General features: G+C 40.4%; 1 long non-coding RNA gene across 2 annotated transcripts; it reads left to right on the top strand.

Annotated features, from left to right (window-relative positions):
* Positions 1-226: 226 nt before the first annotated feature.
* LOC147494676 (uncharacterized) lies at positions 227-12,293 on the top strand. Of its 2 annotated transcripts, none has more exons than XR_015200129.1 (2): positions 227-664; positions 12,045-12,293. It is a non-coding gene; the product is annotated as an uncharacterized LOC147494676 (long non-coding RNA). The 2 variants fall into 2 exon arrangements; XR_015200130.1 differs by lacking the exon at positions 227-664 and adding an exon at positions 3,072-3,979.
* The last annotated feature ends 8,611 nt before the right edge of the window (positions 12,294-20,904 follow it).

Raw genomic sequence — 20,904 nt, forward strand, 5'->3', positions numbered from 1 at the left:
ATGGCACCTACGTGGAGCCTAGGTGGAGGTGTAATTTTACACCCCCCATTGGAGATGCCCTAAAACCTAATACACTTGATAATACACTTAAACCAATATTTTTCTTTTAAAACATTTGTTATCAACGATACACTCGAGATTCCGATATACAATTTTATAGTTAGACCAAACGGTTGGATATCAAAGACCATTAATACTCAACAACAGTTGAGAATGCTCCAAAGAAGCCACCTCAGCCCCCTTTTTTCTCTTTTGTGGACACTTCATCTTTTACGCAAGTTCGGCAGAAAAAAAAATGAATTCCACGCCTTTTCAATTGTTCGTCAAAACCAAAAAAATACAAAACCCAAATACCCCAAAAAAAATCATTGCCGCCTCCCTACCTCTCTCTCTCTCATCTCCCATGTCAAAAGATCGAAACACCGACTTTACCCAAATACCAAAGAAATTCTCGCCTCCATTCTTCACAAAAAAAAAAAACCAATCTCTTACCTTCCTACTGAAACAAAACGATGGGGTGACGAAGTAGATGAACCAGAAGAAGAAATCTATCTTCTTATTAAAACTTCAAATTCAATCTCATTCAAACTTCGGCATGGAGTTGTTGACGAAGAGTTTTCATAGCCATGATAAAAGCGAGTTACTTTTTGGAAGAAGAAGAAAGGTATGATTTTCTATCTTTGAGCAGTTTATCGTTTATGAATTAGTTGTAATTCGGCATTTATTGTGACTTTATAATTGGTACACATGAATAGTCCCACCTTTGAACAGAATTACCGTTGCTTCTTGATGTGGTAATTTCCTTGAGAAAGGAGGAACAGGAATATGATAGCATAGGCAGGGTTATTCATTAAGCTCTTACATTATTTTCATTGCGAGAGTTGTGTGACTGCACAAGTGAGAATAAATAGATTTAGAGTAAACTTAGATGGTTGTGGAGGCAACCATTGAATTAGGAAGTTTGTGTTCCAATATTTGGTTTGAATAATCCTGCTTATGCTCTCATATTCCTCTACCAATATTTAAATTGAAAGAGAAGGAGCGTGTAAGATCATTGTGAGGACTGTTGGATTTCAACTTGAAAACATAACCGATAGGACAGACGTAGAGATGACAATTTACAAAAGCTAATAAAAAATTTTCATAGTGGAGGTGAGATCAAGATTTAAAATTTTGTGCTTTTTTTCTAATCTATTGATCAATTTGTTTATACTTACAACTCCTTGAAAAAATCATTATATTTACCTAGGCTTTTGAGTCATTAGCTATCTAGGTAGCATGTTTGGCATAGGTCGGGCAAAATGGCTAGTATATATAACATTAGAGTGTCAAACATGAGGATTTCTACTCAGTTGGATTTATACTGCTAGTGATTTATCTTATCCTATCACTTCATATTTTACTATTCCTTCATATTATTTGACTACTTTTAGTAGTAAAAGAGAGGCGAAGAGGTGTTTTTGAATCGGGAGAACATCAAATGCTACTCACTGCTTACTAGTAAGACTAGTATTGTGTTTGGTTTGGGTCATGGCCACCACCAACCCTTGTAGTCTGGAGTAGTCGAGGCGGAAAGAGGCGGTGTTTACTCATGAGAAAATGAGGCCTTTGTGATGAATAAGGCTCTACATATACAGAAGTCAAATTGATGGTCTAATTAGGGCATCACCAATGCAGGCCTTTAAAACCCAGGGCCATGTCAGCATTTTGGAGGGCCACATCAGCATTTTGGAGGGCAATAAGGAGGAGCTAAAACTCTATATCATGGGTGTTCCAACGGAGAAGATGACTGCTACTTTATAACATGTGAAACAAGACTGAAAAATCAAAAAGTGAAGTCACGTGCTGACTTAAGTGAAGTCATGTGCAAAGTTTTGGGCTTCAGGTTCTTTATAAACATATGTAGAAATGAAGACAAATATCCAGGATGGTTAAATTGGAGGCCCATTTAGGGGCTGCGTTGGAAACAGTTTTTTGCTAAAGTCCGTTAAATTTGGAGATAGAGGCCCGTATCCAGGCCCCATTGGTGATGCCCTTAGGCCTTTAATTTGACACCCCTAGTAGTGACTAGTGAGAGAAGTAATTTCAGATCTGAATTGTCAGTTAGGACTTAGGAGGATGACTTAGCTCAACCCCAACTAACAACACTTGTAATGTTATTCCGAACAGACAGAAGGTCCACAAACAGAAACAGTGAAGAGTGCAAAGTTGCTTCTTTTATCAGTGTCATAGCTCGTCGAATGAAATCCTCCATTGTCTCATTTTGCACCGCCATTTTCTCATTTTGCTCTTCCATTGTTTTTACGGGGAGAGATATTTAGAGCAAAACGGATATTTGCAGACGAGGCGGGTTTTCATGTTCTAGGACTTCTTAATCTGGAATTAGTTTCATAAGCTGCAATTAGGATTTCTTAGGCTACGAAGAGAGAGTAGTTCTGTAATAATTCATTGGTTTTTTCTTACTTAAGTAAAAAGATTAGTGCCTAATTTAGAATTGATGGATCCCACCACTGCTTTTGAACCCAAAACGGGGTCCATTGCCTCGAACACGTCATTGTTGATTTTCACTTTTCCAGATTTGTTGGGGCCATATGCAGCCATATTGTCTTTTGTCCAAGATTTGAGTTTAGTTGGGCCTAAACTACTAAAGTTGGTACTATAATTATTTATTGGTTGAACTGTTGAAGAAGATAGACCAGGTCTATAATTCGTGACTCATACAGTTTTGTCCTAGTAGATCGATTTACTTACGTATTTTGTTGCAAGGATTTTTGGAACTCTCTTCATTAATAGTAGCACGAATAGTTCAACTTGATAACATAATCAATGATAAGCCTAGGATTACTATGATAGAGCGTCATAACTGGAACAAATTAATACATCAAGTCTGATGTGGGGTACAAATTAATACTTGAAACAACATAACTGGAACCAACGATAGAGTAGTGTTTAGCAGGCACATTGGCACTCACCAGCCTCGAGTATTCATGCATGGCGTAAGAAACAGAGGTAGGGCCGAAGGAACAGTCGTGGCACAATGTGGAAATGATTTGATAAGCATGTGTTTTCATTTCCCAAGCAGAGATTATTCTATTGAACCAACAGCCGTGTTATGGCCTTATTTAGGCCTATGAGGCCCATAGGTCCGAAGGAAGAGGCCCATAGGTCAGCAGTATAAAAAGAAGATGATGAGTGAATAGAGGAGGGGGACAGAGGGATTTTTTTAGGTCGTAACAATGGCGCCGTCTGTGGGGAGGTGAATAAAAAGTTATTATTCTCTACCGCATCGTTTGGTTCTCTAATGCATCTCTTTTCATGTTAAAAATCTTCTTATAGTTGTCTTCTTTTACATTTTTCACACTATCCTCTGTGTTACCCATCGTTTGAAATTAATATTTGAGCTAGTTTCAGTGATGGGGTTGTTGGAAAATGTTGTCTGATTGTTCTTGGAGTTAGTTACAACTTATCTTCTCAAAAAGGTGAGATTTTTATTTTTTATCTATTCTTTATAATAAGATTTCAGCTCATTTGCTTTTCTTGCTCCCTATCTTTTTGGTGCCACTTCTTTATGGAAAGTTACTTTCCTAGTCACACTATTATTCCTCTCTTTCTCACTCCAAATAAGAATAAAATAAAAGCCTCTTTTAGTTTTTCTTCTTGGTGTTCATTACACTTGAAGTTAAATATACAGACTATTGAGTGCTGGTCTTGTTGAATGTATTGGTGTAAATTGGGGAACTATGGCCACACATCAGTTACCACCTAAGACTGTAGTTCAGATGTTACAAGCTAATGGTATTAACAAAGTGAAACTATTTGATCTTTGCTCAAAATACAATGAGTGCATTGGTGGAAGTGGGATTGAAGTAATGGTAGCCATTCGAACGATCGACTTAGCGTCGATGACAAGCTACAAAAGAGCTAAGCAATGGGTCGTGAGAAATGTTACTAGATTCAATTTCAATGGAGTAAATATCAAGTAAAGTTCGGTTACTTATCTTTCTTGTTCAATCTTGAAGTAATTTAATTATATGAAGGTGTCTATTCTTTGTGATCTAGACTTGACTTAAGCTATTTGAGTTTGTACTTATTTGGCATGCTATGCTTGTATTGTAGTTTATACCTACATCTGTTTTAATATTTTGTTTATAGACACACTTGAAATCAGCTTTAGTTAGATTAGTTGTTTACCATATCAGATATGGCCTCATATGGGAAGTGTATATCAATATTTGGTCAATGAATAGTAGTGCTAAAAATGTTTTAGTTTATTAAAACTACATTTTTGAATAGTTTATCTGTTTTAAGTTGTGTGACTATTAGGTATAATTGTATAATTCAAATCTTCATCTTAGAATATCTTCTTATGTTGATAATCATAAGGGGATCGAAACATGAAAAGGGCGCAAGTCCTGGATGCGGCATTTGGGCCAGTCCGAAACATGAAAAAGGCGCAAGTCCTGAACGTGGCATAAGGGCCGGTTTGAAATGGGAAAAGGGCACAAGTCCTGGACGCGGCATTTGGGCCAATCCGAAACATAAAAGGGGCGCAAGTCCGGACGCGGCGTAAAGAGCGATCTGAAACATGAAAAGGGCGCAAGTCCACGGGCCGGCATTTGGGCGATCCAAAACATGAAAAGGGGCGCAAGTCTTGGACGCGGCGTTTGGGCCCTCCAAAACATGAAAAAGGTTGCAAGACCGGGACGCGGCGTTTGGGCCCTCCGAAACATGAGAAGGTCGCAAGTCCTGGACGCGGCATTTGGGCCAATCCGAAACATGAAAAGGGGCGCAAGTCCTGGACGCGGCGTTTGGGCCCTCCGAAACATGAAAAGGTTGCAAGACCGGGACGCGGCGTTTGGGCCCTCCGAAACATGAGAAGGTCGCAAGTCCTGGACGCGGCATTTGGGCCAGTCCGAAACATGAAAAGGGGCGCAAGTCCTGGACGCGGCGTTTGGGCCCTCCGAAACATGAAAAGGTTGCAAGACCGGGAAGCGGCGTTTGGGCCCTCCGAAACATGAGAAGATCGCAAGTCCTGGACGCGGCATTTGGGCCAGTCCGAAACATGAAAAGGGGCGCAAGTCTTGGACGCAGCATTTGGGCCCGTCCGGAACATGAAAAGGTTGCAAGTCCTGGACGCGGCATTTGGGCCCTCCAAAACATGAAAATGATGCAAGTCCTGGATGCGGCGTTTGGGCCCCTCCAAAACATGAAAAATGCGCAGAAATGCGTCCCGGGCGTGGCATTTGAGCGATCCGAAAAATGAAAAAGGGCATGAATGGTTGTCCTAATTAATACTTGGGGGGCAACCTAAGCAAGGAAAGAGCTAAGTATCCACGAGGACTAGCAAGACTTGGGGGCAAGATGATATTCGGATCCAATAGTTACATTTGTTAGTTGATCCACGGTGGTTACCAAACCAGCCAAAGATCAACTTGGGGCATCTTGAATATAACAAATATCATATCTGAGATACTCAAGTACTTGGTCAAAAAGAAATAAAGAATTATGAAGAAAATGGTGGTGGCGTTCATAGAGATGGAGGGTGTTCTCATATCACAATATATTCGTGTTTAAAATAATTTGTTCAAACGTGGAAACATATAAGAAGGGGCTTTCTTTTAAGGGGATGGTTTTCTATGGAGCTTTTCCTGATTCGAAAACTTATAGTAACCTTCTTAAGTTCATGCTTAAGCTTAGGAAAGTGCGAGAAGTTTCAGTCATTTTCAATGAGATGGTAAAAAAAAAAAAAATGAGTTATATGGAGAAGGTGGATCAAGGAAGAAGATGTCACTAAGTTACTTTATGTAGTGGGTGCTATCTATTTGTAATTTTGTACAGCCCTATTATTGTGTTTCTTCTTCTAAAACAGCCCTATCATGGTGTTTTTTCTTCTAAAATTTTAATTTATGCAGCTTTCTCTTCTCATAAGGAACTGATTACGGTGGATATTCCATCACTAGTTCCCCATGTATTTATATTAGAAGTAATTTTGAAGTGGTGATCTATCTAATGTTTTCGATTGCCATAATTCTGCCTTTACATTCATTCCATTCGATTGAAATAAGCCCATTTTGCGTTAAGTTTATACTATATACGGAATATGTCCGAAATCAGACTTTATTGAGACAAGAGGATACAGATGAGAGTGGTATTGAGTGATAGTGATTGAGTTTGTTCGCTTGGCTCATGGAGGTTACATTTTTGTAAGAACGAGTACTCTGAAAAAGTAGATAAGATTAACAATGCTTGAGTTGCTGAGTTGCTTATGAAAATCTGATCACTTATTTGGCTCATCTGAGTACTTGCTAACATTTTTTTTCTTGTGAAAATATATTTGATGCAGTATTTAATATTCTGGATCTTTTTTTTTACCTGTTAACGGCTAGTTGATTAGAATTGCATTTTATTTTGTTTTAGTGATATATTAGTATTGGGAAGGTCATCTTGAATATTATATACTTAAGCATTCTTATGCCAAAGTTAATAGGTCGTGCACCAAATTATCATCTAGCAGACAATTGTGAAGGGTTACAAGTTTTCTTTGCTTTAATAAAGCTTAAGTTCAACTAATGTAGATACTAGATGGTCACAGCAGTTTGAGAACGATTAATATCATTCGGCTGCAAAAGTAAAATGGGTTCAGTTTTGGCAAAAGGATATAGTTCTGACTAGGGAGTGTTTTCCTCCGTAAAATGTTTTGCGTCTGCATTATTATATGGTCATGGGAGCTCTCTTTATTTGGAATGCTAGCCAAGTTTGTACTGCCCGAAGAGGGTAGATCCTACTTTGAGTGAATGATGAGATCCAGTACCAATGTCACTGTTTTACTATCCAGCACCAATTTGTAGGCCGAGAGAGACTTGAGAAAAATGCATAGGCCATATTCTCGAGTTCAAAGGGTCATTGAATATAGTTTCCAAGATAGCAAAGAACTAATATGATAGTTGTTAATGTATATTGAAGTTCATGTAAGTTTGGTATTAGGAATAAAGATAAGTGTACCGTGATAGAATTTGTGGAAATGAAAATAGTAAAACGAACTCTGGCTTCTTGGTACCACGGGCCAAATTAATGGTCTGCGGTACCAAGAGGGGGCAACTGTTATGGCCTTATTTAGGCCTATGAGGCCCATAGGTCCGAAGGAAGAGGCCCATAGGTCAGCAGTATAAAAAGAAGATGATGAGTGAATAGAGGAGGGGGGACAGAGGGATTTTTTAGGTTGTAACAAGCCGCAATTCGTTGCAACAAGGCGATAACAAGAGCTAGATGGTTTGAACAAATGGATATCTCCATACATAGAGAGCAAATTTGTGGAAAATTGATCGATCTGTTTTTCTGTTTTTTTCCTTAGGACAGGCCACACAAAAACCAGAAATGAAGATTGCGGTTGTCAGGAATTTGCAAAGAGATTTGCATGTAAGAATCAGAATGGTATGAACTAACTGCACCAGAGACAGTCCTATAAAGGAAGCCTTCCCAAGTTTGGAAGTCAAGTTTAATTACCTACTTTTTTCTATGACATGTTTCATACGAAATCGAAATCGGTGTGGTTTGTGAAGATATAATTAAGTTAATACTGAGCACATATTGTTATCAGACATATTATGAGTATTTCAAGGATCTTGCCAAAGTATGGTGTGCTTAAGGAGTTTCACGACTCAAAATTACATCATCTTTGAGAAAACTGGTACACTGATCGACCTGAGAAATAATAAGCTAGCGCTAGCCTTTATACCAAGAGTTTCCTATCGCCTGCAACTACAAAACTACATAGGAACCTAAAGAACTAAGAGTAATGTGCGCACTCTTCTGTCTCAGATTCAGTTTCTATTTTAATCCACCAAATTTAAATTTTTTCCCAAATCTAAAATCTGACAAACTCTATTTCTATTTACTACCCTCAAAGTTATTAATCTTATTCTTTTTGCCACTGTAACTACCCTTCGTTCTCAAATCAGTCACTACAGCACACGTGTCCAAGTTGTATCTTCACAGCTCGTATATCTCTAAGTCGTATTTCGCCACCAGGACGTAACAACGACTCAAACTCAGGTCGTCTCAAATATCAGATACATCCATACATGGAAACAAATGATCTACTGCGATTCTGAAACTCAGTCAACGCACTAATGAAGGGGACATTTACTTTGTAACAACAGAAGTAATGACGAATCATCAAGATAGCACAAAATATGGATCTACACTTAACAACGGCCTGGAACAAATAAGGAAGGTCAGCTCAAACATCTATAAGTAGAGAGAAATGAACTACGTAAGGCTTTATTCAAGTTCACCCAAGAAGGCTTGATTCAAGTTCACCCAAGAAAACTTGATACGTAGGCATCTCTTATCCCAAACAAAAGTGCAGTCATTCCCCATCAATTTCAATATCAGGTTGTAGGTAGAAATCCACACATCTACATTGGCGCCGTCTGCCGGTTCGTTTATTTGAGAAAAACACTCACACTATTTTCTCAAGCCCACAAAACTGGTTAAAAATCCACCATGGAAGAACAACTAAAAGCTCTCGTAGATCAAGTGAAGACTCTCCAAGACTCCTTTACCACATTCCAGCAAGAGAACCAAACTATGCGCGAACAAACCACCTCCAACACCAACAACCTGGCCCCAGACGCAATTGAAAACAACGCATCTTGATCCCACTACAATACAATCACCAATCAACGTCTTGAGGACTTCGCCCAACGGTTAGAGAAGTCGAGTGAAAAGGCCAGGTCGAGTGAAAAGGCCAGCGCAGCCTAGATCGTCCAGAAAATACTCCAGTCATAAAAGGCGTCACCATTCACCACTGAAGTCAGGGACAAATTGCCTCCTACTGATTTTATCCAGCCGAAGTTCCTGTTGTACGACTGTAACGCCCGTATTTAAAATACGTATTTATTTATTTATTTATTAATTTAATTATTTATTTAAAATTGGTTGGATTGGATTTGGGATATGTGGGCCTGATATCTGGGACCTGAGTCTGTGTTGGGCTTAGGTTTCAAACCCAAGTATATATTCATATTGTTATGGAGAATAGGGTTCTTGGATAATAAAATAAAATAAAAATGGAGGCGGAGATAAAAAGCTTGATTCCTAGAGCGTTGGAGCGCGACAATTCGGACTACGAGGGATTCGTGGTATTTTTTTTATACAGATGAGTAGTTATGTTTTTCGTTTTCACCGAAAACTAGAGTTGCACGGCTACGACTAAAAAGTTTTCCTGCGAGAGTTTTCCGTTCAGTTTTTGTTTCACTTATTTTCTTAATCTGCCGAATGGTTAACTGGTTAGATGTCTTTATATTAAGTTGCTTAATTACTGAAAGCTCTGGAATTTGGTTTGTTGAAGCTTAACTGTTATTGGCGGCTAAAGCCTCAAAGTAATGAATCCTCCTCTATCCGTATGCATTACTGTGATACTGTGGGGGTATGGATATATTGTTTTGAACTGTTATTTGGTGTTTTTGTTGGTTGATGTGTGTGGGTTAAGTGTTTTGATGTTAGTTGTTGATGTCGGGGCTGTTGAAGCTTGGAAGGCGTTAATGGCGCCAGTGGAGAGTTTTGAGAAAAACTCGGTTAGGCTGTTTTTGGGTTTAATTAGAGTGTGGGGCATTTATCTAGACTAGTTTATAGTTGATTGTTGTGTGTGGGGCTGTCGAATGGGGGCTGTCAAAGCTCGGAGAGGAGCATTAATGGCGGCGCGAATTTGATATCTTGATTGGATGAAGGGTTCGGATTTAAGGATTTGAGGTTTTTGCCTTAATCAAAGTGGTAGGGGTTTTGCATTGGAGTAGTTTCGGTTAGGTTTTGTGTGGTGGAGGAGAAGAACTGGTGGTGGCTGGTGGTGGAGGAGAGGCTGCCTGGTGAGGTGAAGAAGATGACCGGTTGGGCTTGGGCTTTGGGCCAAAGCCTTTAGTTGTGTTAGTTTGTTTCTTTGGGTCGGGTTATAACCTTTTGGGCCTTAGAGTGTTTTGTTTGGGCTCATTTAGTTTAAGTTGTTTTGGGCCGGACCACATTAGTTATTTTGGGCCAGTTCTATTTGTTTTGTTTGGGCCAGTTTAGTTTAAGTTGTCTTGGGCCGGTCCATATTAGTTTAAATTGTTTTGGGCCTTAGCTTGTTTAGTTGTTGGGCCGAGTTCTATTTTGTTTCTTTGGGCCCGGTTTTAGTTGTTTGGTCAGGCCAGTTCTATTTTGTTCTTGGGTCAGACCACTTTAGTTTTCTTTGGGCCTAACCAATTAAAGTTTTGGGCAGTTTCAAGTTTGTTTTGGGAGCCGGTCCATATAACTTAAAATAGATCTAATTGGGTCTTTAAATGTTTATACTTTTCGGTTATAAGGTTTGGGTTTGGGCTTGGCTAGTGGGTCCGAGCCATGACCTTAACCATGACCTTAGCCATGAGCCCATGAACCATGCACCTTTGCCCTTAGCCATGAACTATGACTATGACCCTAAACCTGTTGAATAGGGAAACGACAGTTTGACTTTGACAATGACGTGTTGGCTTTGATTTTGACCGTTTACCATTGACCGTTGACTGTGGAATGCTGACTTTTTCCAGTTTTTCACATATTTAAGAATATGGACAAATGTAGTAATAAAATGTTGTCGGAAATATTGTATAACTTTGTTTGTCATTATCTAATTTATATTTGACGTGAGTAGTGTGTAAAGAATATAAGATTGGCACATAACAGAGGGGAATTAGTATAAGACTTAGATATATACATTTTTATGAGAATTAAATTACACATGGACTTAGATTCATGGACTTTAGTATTGGGATTTGATGGTGTATTGAGTTCACATAAATATATTGAATGAATACATTACATGATTGATTACTAGTATGAGTTGCTACCTAAATGAATTGTAGTATTTATGAAGGCTTGAGATATTCTATATGGTGTAGTGCAATATATAATTGGCACGTGAAATAATAAGTTTCTAGATTTGATATAGAGATACTTGGATATCGTGTAATGAATAGTATTGGCACGTGATAATGTGGATTGTATTATAACGAGAAACGTTGAGCTTCAGTACAATTAAGTATACTGACATGAGATAGAATAAGAATTATTCTGAGATATAAATGTATGACATCTGAATAAATTACGTAACGAAAATCCTAGAACCTAGCTACCACAACTCATATGATTTGGCCTTTGTGATGGGTGTATGTGATATAATTGGCCGCGTTTGATGAATCTGAATGGCCGGGCGTAAAGTAATGTGATTGGCCCTTCGGCGTTTTGATGAAATTTGAATGGCCCTTCCGGGCGTAGCCGAATGGTGGTTTTGATTATTCCATTCAAAACTAGAACGAGACGCGCGATATTTTATGTCGAATAGTGGCAGTACTTGCATATATAATGGCTTTCGTGTGAGGGTTACCCGGTGTGTGGCATCCCATTTCGGTAGTTAGTTACGCACGGAGTGGTTCATTATGTGAGGGGAGGCATGTGGATGTACATGTTCGGGGGAAGGTTTATTGTGGTAGCCAGGAAACTAGGTAAGACATAGATACGACGTGATTTTAGGGACACGCAAAGAAAGCCTTAATTAATATAATTATGGTAATATGTTGTTTAATGATATATCTTTAGATAGATGATCGTATATGGTTTTGCAGAAGGGTGGGTCAAACTAATTACTTGTGCGGAGACGACCCACTCTGTAATTGAGCATGAAATGCGGTAAGTATAGAATATGCTTGGTTGGTTATTAGTTTAGTTAGAACCTAAGGCGCCTCGTGGAGGAACTAAATGCCTTTTTATTATGCGTATGGTTTGTTGTGTGGTTAGTGGGAAGTTAAGGCGCCTCAGTGGAGGAACTACCTGCCTTACTTATTGTAGTTAAGAATGTTGTATTAGTTGTTGGAAGTTAAGGTGCCTTGGTGGAGAAACTAACTGCCTTATGGACTGTGTATGTATATGTATAAATATATGTTGTATTTTAGAGCTACTCACACCAGGATTTTTTATAATGCTGACCCGATTTGCATGTTTGCTTATCGGGTGTGTTCATTAAATGAACATAGTTGATAAGTATTGACAGGTTTAGTGTTGAAGAAGGTTGGTTGCTGCTTGTGGTTTGCGTTAGCGTTGCATTTCAGGATATGTTTTGTTTTCCCTTGAGGTGATATAGATTTTCAGTTGAGTCAAAGTTATTTGTATTTTCATTTGTAAATTTAAATAAAGAGTTATTGAAAAGAGATTTATAACCTAATCTTATTTGTAAATTTTTGTAATGAAGAGAACTTTTGTTTAAGTTAAAATTTTTATTGGTTTTTAATTATCCGCATATTTAAACTGTTTATGGGTTTTTGGGAGTTGAGAGTGCGTCACACCTCGAAGATCGAAGAGTCGGGAACAAATATTGATTTTCCAAATTTTGTCGAAATTCGGGGTGTGACAACAACGGTAACTCGTGTCCATGCCAACACATAGCTCATTTCAGTCAAATCCTGACGCTCGATAGTGCTCCAGACTTTGACTACCTAAAATACAAACTCTTTCCAGCCAGTTTGAAGGTCGGAGCATTAGATTAGTTATACACGCTAACTCCTGATTCAATCCACAACTTTGACAAGCTGGCCGAGACATTCGCAGTAGAGTTCATCCATAACAGGAAGAAGCAAGCCGACCTAGATTCGTTGTTCCAGCTGAAGCAAGCACACAACGAGACTATTAGTGCTTTCTTAGGACCTTTCAAAAAGGAACTGCTATCAATGGAATCAGGCCTCAAGAACAGCTTTGCAATCTCGACATTCACCAACGCCCTCCTAGACGACTCCGAACTAGCAGGGTCTCTCATGCGCAATAAGCCAGAACGCCTAGACGACCTATTCCACAGAGTTGACAAGTACATGAAGTACAAAGAATGGATGGCCCAGCGCAAAGGTAAATAAGTCCTCGCAGTAAGCCACAAGCGGGGAACAAAAGAAAGCAAGCAATACTCAGGCCACAACAAGGGCACCAACTCCCATAAGCCATCTTACACCAAGAGAGAATTCTCCAATTTCTCCAGGATGCCAAGCCATATCCTAAAGAAGATATATACAACACCTTACTTCAAACCAAACATCAACAAGGTGATAGCAATACCAGGACGTCCATACTGCCACTTTCATAAACTCTACCACCATGACACAGATCAATGTTGGAGCTTCAAGCACTACCTCCAAGACTTAGTCGAAGAGGGAAAGCTGAAAGAGTTCCTACTAGAAAGCGACCTCAGGCATAAGCTAAATGCCAACCGCAACAGAAGCAGGAGTCATAGTCATGAACGACCTGCACGCAGAAGAAGTAGAAGCAGAATAGCCCGACGATCTAAATCTCCAGGTCGATCGAGGCATAACAGACGACAGCACTCCTCCGATCATGACGAGGAAAAGATAATCCATATAATTACAGACACCTCCAATAATGAGACCTCCGGTCGTGAAAAGCACAGGCACGTAGGAGCACTGTAAGAAATCTACCACCTATCCTACAAAGCTGAAGTAATCACTCCTACCAGCTCTCAATCTACGACCTCAATATCTTTTACCGAGGAAGATCTCGACAAGGTGTGCCTACCCCACAATGATGCCCTGGTAGTGCACGTCAAGATCAACCAATAGACAGTCAAACGGGTCTTGCTCGATCCAGGCAGCTCCTACGACATTCTCTTCTACCAAACATACAAGGATATTCACCTACCAGACTCAGTGATGATAGAGTCAAATGCACCACTCTACGAGTTCAATGGAGACCGCACAGATGCCATTAGAGACGTCATCCTACCAGTCTCCATTGGAGAAAAAGAAGACATGGTTAAAACCTCAACACGCTTCAGTATGATAGATGTCAAGTCATCATACACTGCCATCTTATGACGCAGGTGGATTCACAAGATTCAAGCAGTTCCATCAACCTTACACCAAGTCCTGCGGTTCCCCGAACCCCAAGGCATCAAGGAGCTCAGAAGCAACCAACTAGAAGTTCATCGATGCAATCAAGTAAGCACAATAACCAAGGCCAAAACTCAGGTCGTCCACACAAACGACATCCTAAAGCTACAAGATCATCAAGCTTCTGGCCCTCCAGCACCAGCAACAGACAAGCTCAAGGAAAAACAAGCACAAGTCGAACCAGGAGAGAAAGTCAAGGAGCAACTTATCAATTTTCTATCTCTCAATAAAAATGTTTTTGCTTGGTCGTATATCGATATGCCAGGAATCGACCATCAGGTCGCTTGCCACAAATTAAATGTAGATCCAACTATAAAGCCTATCAAACAACGACCTCATAAACTAGCACTCAAATTTCAAAAAGCCATCAATGAAGAAATAGAAAAACTCAAAAAGGTTAGATTCATTAGAAAGGTTGAATACCCGACCTGGTTAGCTAACATTGTAGCCATTCCTAAGAAAAATGGCTAGGTACGACTGTGCATCGATTTCACCAACGTCAACAAGCATTGCTCAAAAGACAGCTTCCCCTACCTAGGATTGACATACTGATAGACCAAACTTGCGGTCATGAACTTTTATCATTTATGGACGCATACAGTGGATACAATCAGATACCACTTGCAGAAGAAGACCAGGAAATGATGTCCTTCATAACTGAACAAGGAAAGTTCTGCTACAACGTCCTACCACTCGGCTTAAAGAATGCCAGCGCGACCTACCAGAGACTTGTCACAAAAATGTTCAAAGACTTGCTGGGCGACACTATGGAAGTCTATATAGATGACATGGTAGTCAAAAGCGCAAAGGATGGCGACCACATTTCTCACTTGCAAGAAGCCTTTGAAAGATTGCGCCAGAACAAGATGAAGCTCAACCCAGCAAAGTGTGTATTTGGGGTAGCCTCAAGGAAATTCTTAGGATACATCGTTTCACAAAGACGCATTGAAGCAAACCCAGAACAAATACGAGCTCTCCTTGAAATGCTAGAACCAACTTCCAAACAACAAATTCAAAAACTATCTGGCATGGTTTCAGCCCTCAACAGATTCATCTCACGTGCATCTGACAAATGCAGACTATTCCTGCAAATACTAAAGAAGGACGCAATATTCACATGGACAGACAAATGCCACAAAGCCTTCAACGACCTGAAGGCTTACCTATCAACTCCGCCCATCCTGTCTAAACCAAATGAAGGAGAAACACTAGGACTTTACCTGGCGACTACCGATTTTGCCATCAGCACGGTCTTCTTTTGAAAGCGAGGGAATCGAAAAACCAGTCTATTTCACCAGCAAGACATTGGCAGATTCAGAAAAGCATTACTCTCCAATTGAGAAAACAATGTTATCTTTGTTATACTCTGCTCGTAAGTTTTGACCATACTTCCAGGCTCACGGCATCAAGGTCTTAACAGATGTACCTATCAAGCAGGTCTTGAGTTCCACCAACAACACAACCCGCATTGCCAAATGGGCTGAAGAACTCGAAGAACATCACATCGAATTTTTTCCCAGAACGTCTCGCAAAGGTCAAGTCGTTGCCGACTTCCAAACTGACTTCCCCGTTGAGGATATCAACTGGGAACTCGAGCCTATTACTTTACTCCATCAACCAACCACCCCAGACACATGGCACCTCTACGTAGATGGAGCTTGCAACAACAGCAGTAGTGGACTGGGGGCTGTGTTAACTTCACCAGAAGGAACCTAGCTACAAAAGTCAATAAAGATCGATTTTGCAACATCCAACAACGAAACGGAATATGAAGTGTTAATCATAGGCCTCTGTATGGCAAAACAATTACAAGTCTGAAAGCTCAAAGCGTACATTGACTCACAACTAATCGTCAAACAGATCACCAAAGAGTATGTGACAAATGAAGCAAACTTAGACAAATACACTTAGGATGTTAATGATATCATCAGCTCGTTCACAACATTCTCCTTGGAACACATTCCCCGAGAGGATAACAGACATGCAGACAGCCTCGCTTTCTTAGCCTAAAAAACCCAAGATGCATGTCCCAGAACAGTTTACATTGACATCCTAGAGAGGCCCACCTACCAACATAAAAGTGTCAACAGCCTCACGGACTTCCAACCCTCATCCGAAGAAGAGATCGCCCAATCTTAGATAGGCCCATTTATGAAATTTATCTTACATGTATGGCGAGCTCCCAGCTGAGGCAAAGCATGTGCGTGCCATACAATTTTGCGCTCCCAGATACACCGTAATCAACGGACGATTATTCCGTAAATCCGCAAGAGGACCCCACCTAAAGTGCATAACTCCACGCGAAGGTCAACTCATCTTCAACAAAATTTACAAAGGCAAATGTGGTAGCCATGCAGGAGCAAGATCTCTTGCTCATAAAGCAATCGCCTAAGGGTATTATTGGCTAGGCATGCACATCGAGGCAAAGAAGTATGTTCTCAAATGCCACCAATGTCAAATATTTGGTCACAACCACCTAAGTCCAACATGGGAGTCGATTAACATAGCCAGCCCGTGGCCTTTTCATATGTGGGGGCTAGACATCATGGGACCATTTATCCCATAAAAGAAAATAGAACTCAAATACGTCCTTGCAGCCACAGATTACTTCACCAAATGGGTTGAGACAATCCCACTTGTTCAAGTCAAGGAAGTCCATGTCATCAACTTCATATGGACCAATATTATCACAAGATTTGGTCTACCCCACACCATCATCATGGACAACGGAGCCCAATTTGTTGGCACACAAGTCAAGGCATTCCTATAAAAGTGGCGCATCACTCAAGCATTTTCTACACCTAGATACGCACAAAGAAATGGCCAAGTAGAGGCCACAAACAAATCCATCAAATAGAATCTCCAAAAGATGTTGGAGAGCAAAAAAAGTCAATGGCCAAAACAACTCGAGAACATTTTATGGGCATACAGAACAACAGCTCGAGCTAGTACCAAGGAGTCTCCTTTCACAATTTGCTTTGGAATAGAAGCAGTAATACCATCAGAACTTACAATCACAATTACAAGTTCTGACATGGTCGAATCAGAGAAAACGACAACATCTTATCCAAAAAAGTTGACCTCCTAGAAGAGCGCAGGGAAACTGATACAATATCCCTAGCTCGGTACCACCAAACCATCCAACGAGCTTACAACGAGAAGGTCGTCCCAAGATTTTTCCAAGCTAACGACCTAGTCCTCAAAAGGACCTTAGCACCAGCCAAGCTTGACCCAACTTGGGAAGGCCCATACATAGTTCATAGAGTCGTTGGAAATAGAGTTTACTGGATCAAAACTTAGCTCGGTGATATGCTACCCCGACCCGACCTTAGAATACAACTTTAGTCAAACATTTTTACCAATAATTTTTCTCCAGATGTATCAATCAATATGAATAAAATTTAGTCAGCATTTCGCATATAAATGTTCTCCTTGCATTACATGAGTACCACGCATCTTGCACTCGCTGCCTGATCTGGGATATCAAAGTAACCGACCTAACACCAACGCTAGGATTAAGCACGACTCAACTATAATTACCACGCAAAGTTTAATTATCAATCAAATCCAATCCACGGTCCCCTAAAAGGACTGCAAATCAACTTAACACCAACGGCAGGGTTAAGCATGATTCAACTATAATTGCCACGCAAAGGCTAATTATCAGTCAAATTTAATCCAAGGTACCCCCAAAAGGACCACAAGTCAACTTAAGGCCTTTAAAAGGGTTAAGTTTGACTCAACTATAATTACCACTCAAAGGTTAATTATTAGTCAAAAATTATTAAGAAATTCCCCCAAAAGGAACCACTCAATCAATCCACACACACCTAAGGACACGAAGAAACCAAGGTGCCAACTACGCGCATCTATAAGGTCGTGCAAAAATACTTACGACCTAAAAGCATCAGGCGATCTACCAAAATATGACAGGTCGTCGAATCTACTACTATGTAGCACAGATCGTCAAATAACAAAATAAGACGCAAGGGAAGCAATCACATTCATACAAAATTCACTGACAATCTCATTTCAGAACAAGTAAGTAATTTAAATACTTTACTTACTACAAATTTGGTTAGATACTAAAGGCCCCCAAGTTATCCTGGGAAAATGACCTCAGTATCCCCATCAAAAATATAAGTTATCAGTATCAACAACAAAAGAAAATATAGTTCAAAAACTTCATCCATAATCAAACATATCACAAGAAGAACAAAATTAGTTTACACGAGACAGATGCTCCACATTCAAGGGGTCCAGATTGCAGCCTTCTTCACCAACAGAGCCACTAGCCGAATCACCACTTACATTAGGCACTTCAGTGGCAGCATCCTCAGTTGGTTCGGTAGCTGGTGCATCACCCAGGTCGGTTGGTTGATCAGATTGTCTACTAGCATCTACAATAGTACTTTCTACAGTTACTGTTGCAGCCCCACTTTCAACAGACCTTTTAAGGGTTTTGTACTTACGTTCTAGTTCTATATAATCATCCACTAGAACGTAAACATCACCGCTCTCCACCAGATCAACCAGGTCGTTGTACTCTTTCTAGGCTCGTTCAGTAACAGTCTGCAATTATTTGCTCTCAGCAATCCAATGCACTACCTCCACCCTTGAAGAGTCAAGAGATGGCTACAATAAAGCCACCTTCCCAGCCAAATCTCCGACCTAAGCCCTCAGCCCCACCACTTCAGCTTGTTCAACCTCTTGCGCAGCCACCAGTTTATCATAAGCCTCCTTGGCAACCTCCAGCTCCTTCTTGTATAGGTCAGAAATAGTTGACATCTCTTTCAACTTCCTATACATAGCCAGAACTTGACAAACCAACAAAATAAGTAAAAAAAGCAATAACTCAAAAAACAAAACAAAACTCAGATTGGAAGAATACTTACAAAACAGATCGAGCGATCCATGTCTTTCAGATTCGCCTCCAGATCTTTCCCAGTTTCCAGGGCACTCCTATCCCCATCAAGGACAATGTTTTCCAGCAGTCCATTCGAAACCAATGAAAACTTGAAACTACAGTCCCTATTCTTCACCAACCGCATTAACCCACTCACGGGGTCGTAATAAGTGACCGTCCTATCCAAAACGTCAGACTCGCCACCCTTGGACCGCACTTCCAGACCCTTTGCATTTTTGGGCAGTTGGCTTAGTGTCACTAGCCTTCTTCTTGCCCCTAGCATCAGCCACACCAACATCAACGACCACCTCTTTCAGGTTCATCCTTTTCAAAGGAGCCTGACCTGATGAAAAACGGCCTTCCACCATAACAAGTTGTTCCTCAGACTCAAGTCGGGTCCTCTTAGCCCCCTCAAGCTCGCCACCCTCAGCTCGCCTCTTCAATTGAGGCCTACGAAATAGAGCGGGAGCATCACCACCTCCCCCAGCACTCCCACTTTCATGACCTACCCTATCATTCTCACCCACCTCCGCGTGTCATCTAGACACAAGACAGCTACCAGAGCCTCCTCCAACCGTCCTAGCACCAAAAACATGCCCCCTTCTCTGATCATCTTGATCTATCTTAGTATCTGAGCTAGAGTCAGAGATGTCAAATACTAACTTTCGGGCCATCTTCTTTTGCTCAATCTTCTTCCGGTTGATATCTCTCCTCCGCGCTTCTTGAAGTAATGCCCAACCTTTCCCAAGACAGATTGTTTCTCCTCCCAACTTAAACAAGCAAACTCTTCTATAGCTCCAGTGTTCATATGCCCACGAATAGCAACCTTTGAAAAACAAAATAAACTTATCAGAACGTTCTAAATATCAACTACCCTACATACATTACGACCTATAGCCTAACGACCTACCATTCCATTTTATAGTACGATTCGCTAACTCCCAGTGAGAAGGACAGTAATTACCCACAAAACAAGTAAGGGCTCTACGCCCAATCCTCCTTACTTACTTACACCCACAATCGCAGCAGATTTACCCTTCACCACCTGCAAACTAAAATTCATAGCAAACGACCTCTTCATAGAAAAATGCTCAAGCACATCCGATAAACAGATGTTATAACCCCTCTCATTCAACAAATCCAACACATGAAAAACTCTCCAACTATTCCCCACGAACTGACAAGGGGCTTTCCCACAAAAGTTCAAAACCTCCACAGTAAGACGTGAGAAGGGTAACCTCATCCCAGCCTTCAATTGACCATAACAAACCACAACACCCCCATCCCGAGAAACGTAATCCAAGCCAAACACATTCCTCTCTCTACTCAGGTCGTATATTTTCATATTGGAGTCCACCCAACCAAACTCCTCTCTCAAATCAACAGTACAATCTACCGACCTAGGTACTGCCTTCTCAGTCATCGTCTCCAATGAGGAAGATGATGACACCTCATCTCTACTACGCGCCCTAACACCACCATTTCTATCACTCACAGCTGTCTCCTTCCACTGACCCAATGCAACTTCCTCACTCAAACTACCACTAGTAATTGACATGACAAAAGCAAAAAGGAAACAAAAAGATATAATTTTTTAGATTAAAAGAGACGCACTTGAAGACGAAAGGTTGGAAAGTTTTTGTTTTTTTTCTCTTTCTTTGCTTTTTCTTCCTTTGTGTTGATAGAATGAGGAAATTAAAGACCACCAGACACTAAACCCTTCAGTTGTACAAATCTCGAAAAGAAACAAAACATTTTGCATTCCCCACAAAATGCAATCATAACCTCGCCCACAAACCTGCTACGAGTTAGGCCTATAGATCATATCCAAACAGCTTCCGCACATTTTCCAAAACCATTCAAACAAACCAGCTGTATGACATGTGTAAAAAGCTTTATTTTTTATTTTCTTTTCACTACACCACTATCCAAAAAAATAAATAAAATAAAGGAGGTTGTATAAGTACCCTCCATTCTCAAACTAGTCACTATAACACACGTGTCCAGGTCGTATCTTCACAGCTCGTACATCCCTAGGTC

This window comes from Coptis chinensis, chromosome 6 (assembly GCF_015680905.1).
Source record: "Coptis chinensis isolate HL-2020 chromosome 6, ASM1568090v1, whole genome shotgun sequence".
In the NCBI taxonomy this organism is placed as follows: domain Eukaryota; kingdom Viridiplantae; phylum Streptophyta; class Magnoliopsida; order Ranunculales; family Ranunculaceae; genus Coptis; species Coptis chinensis.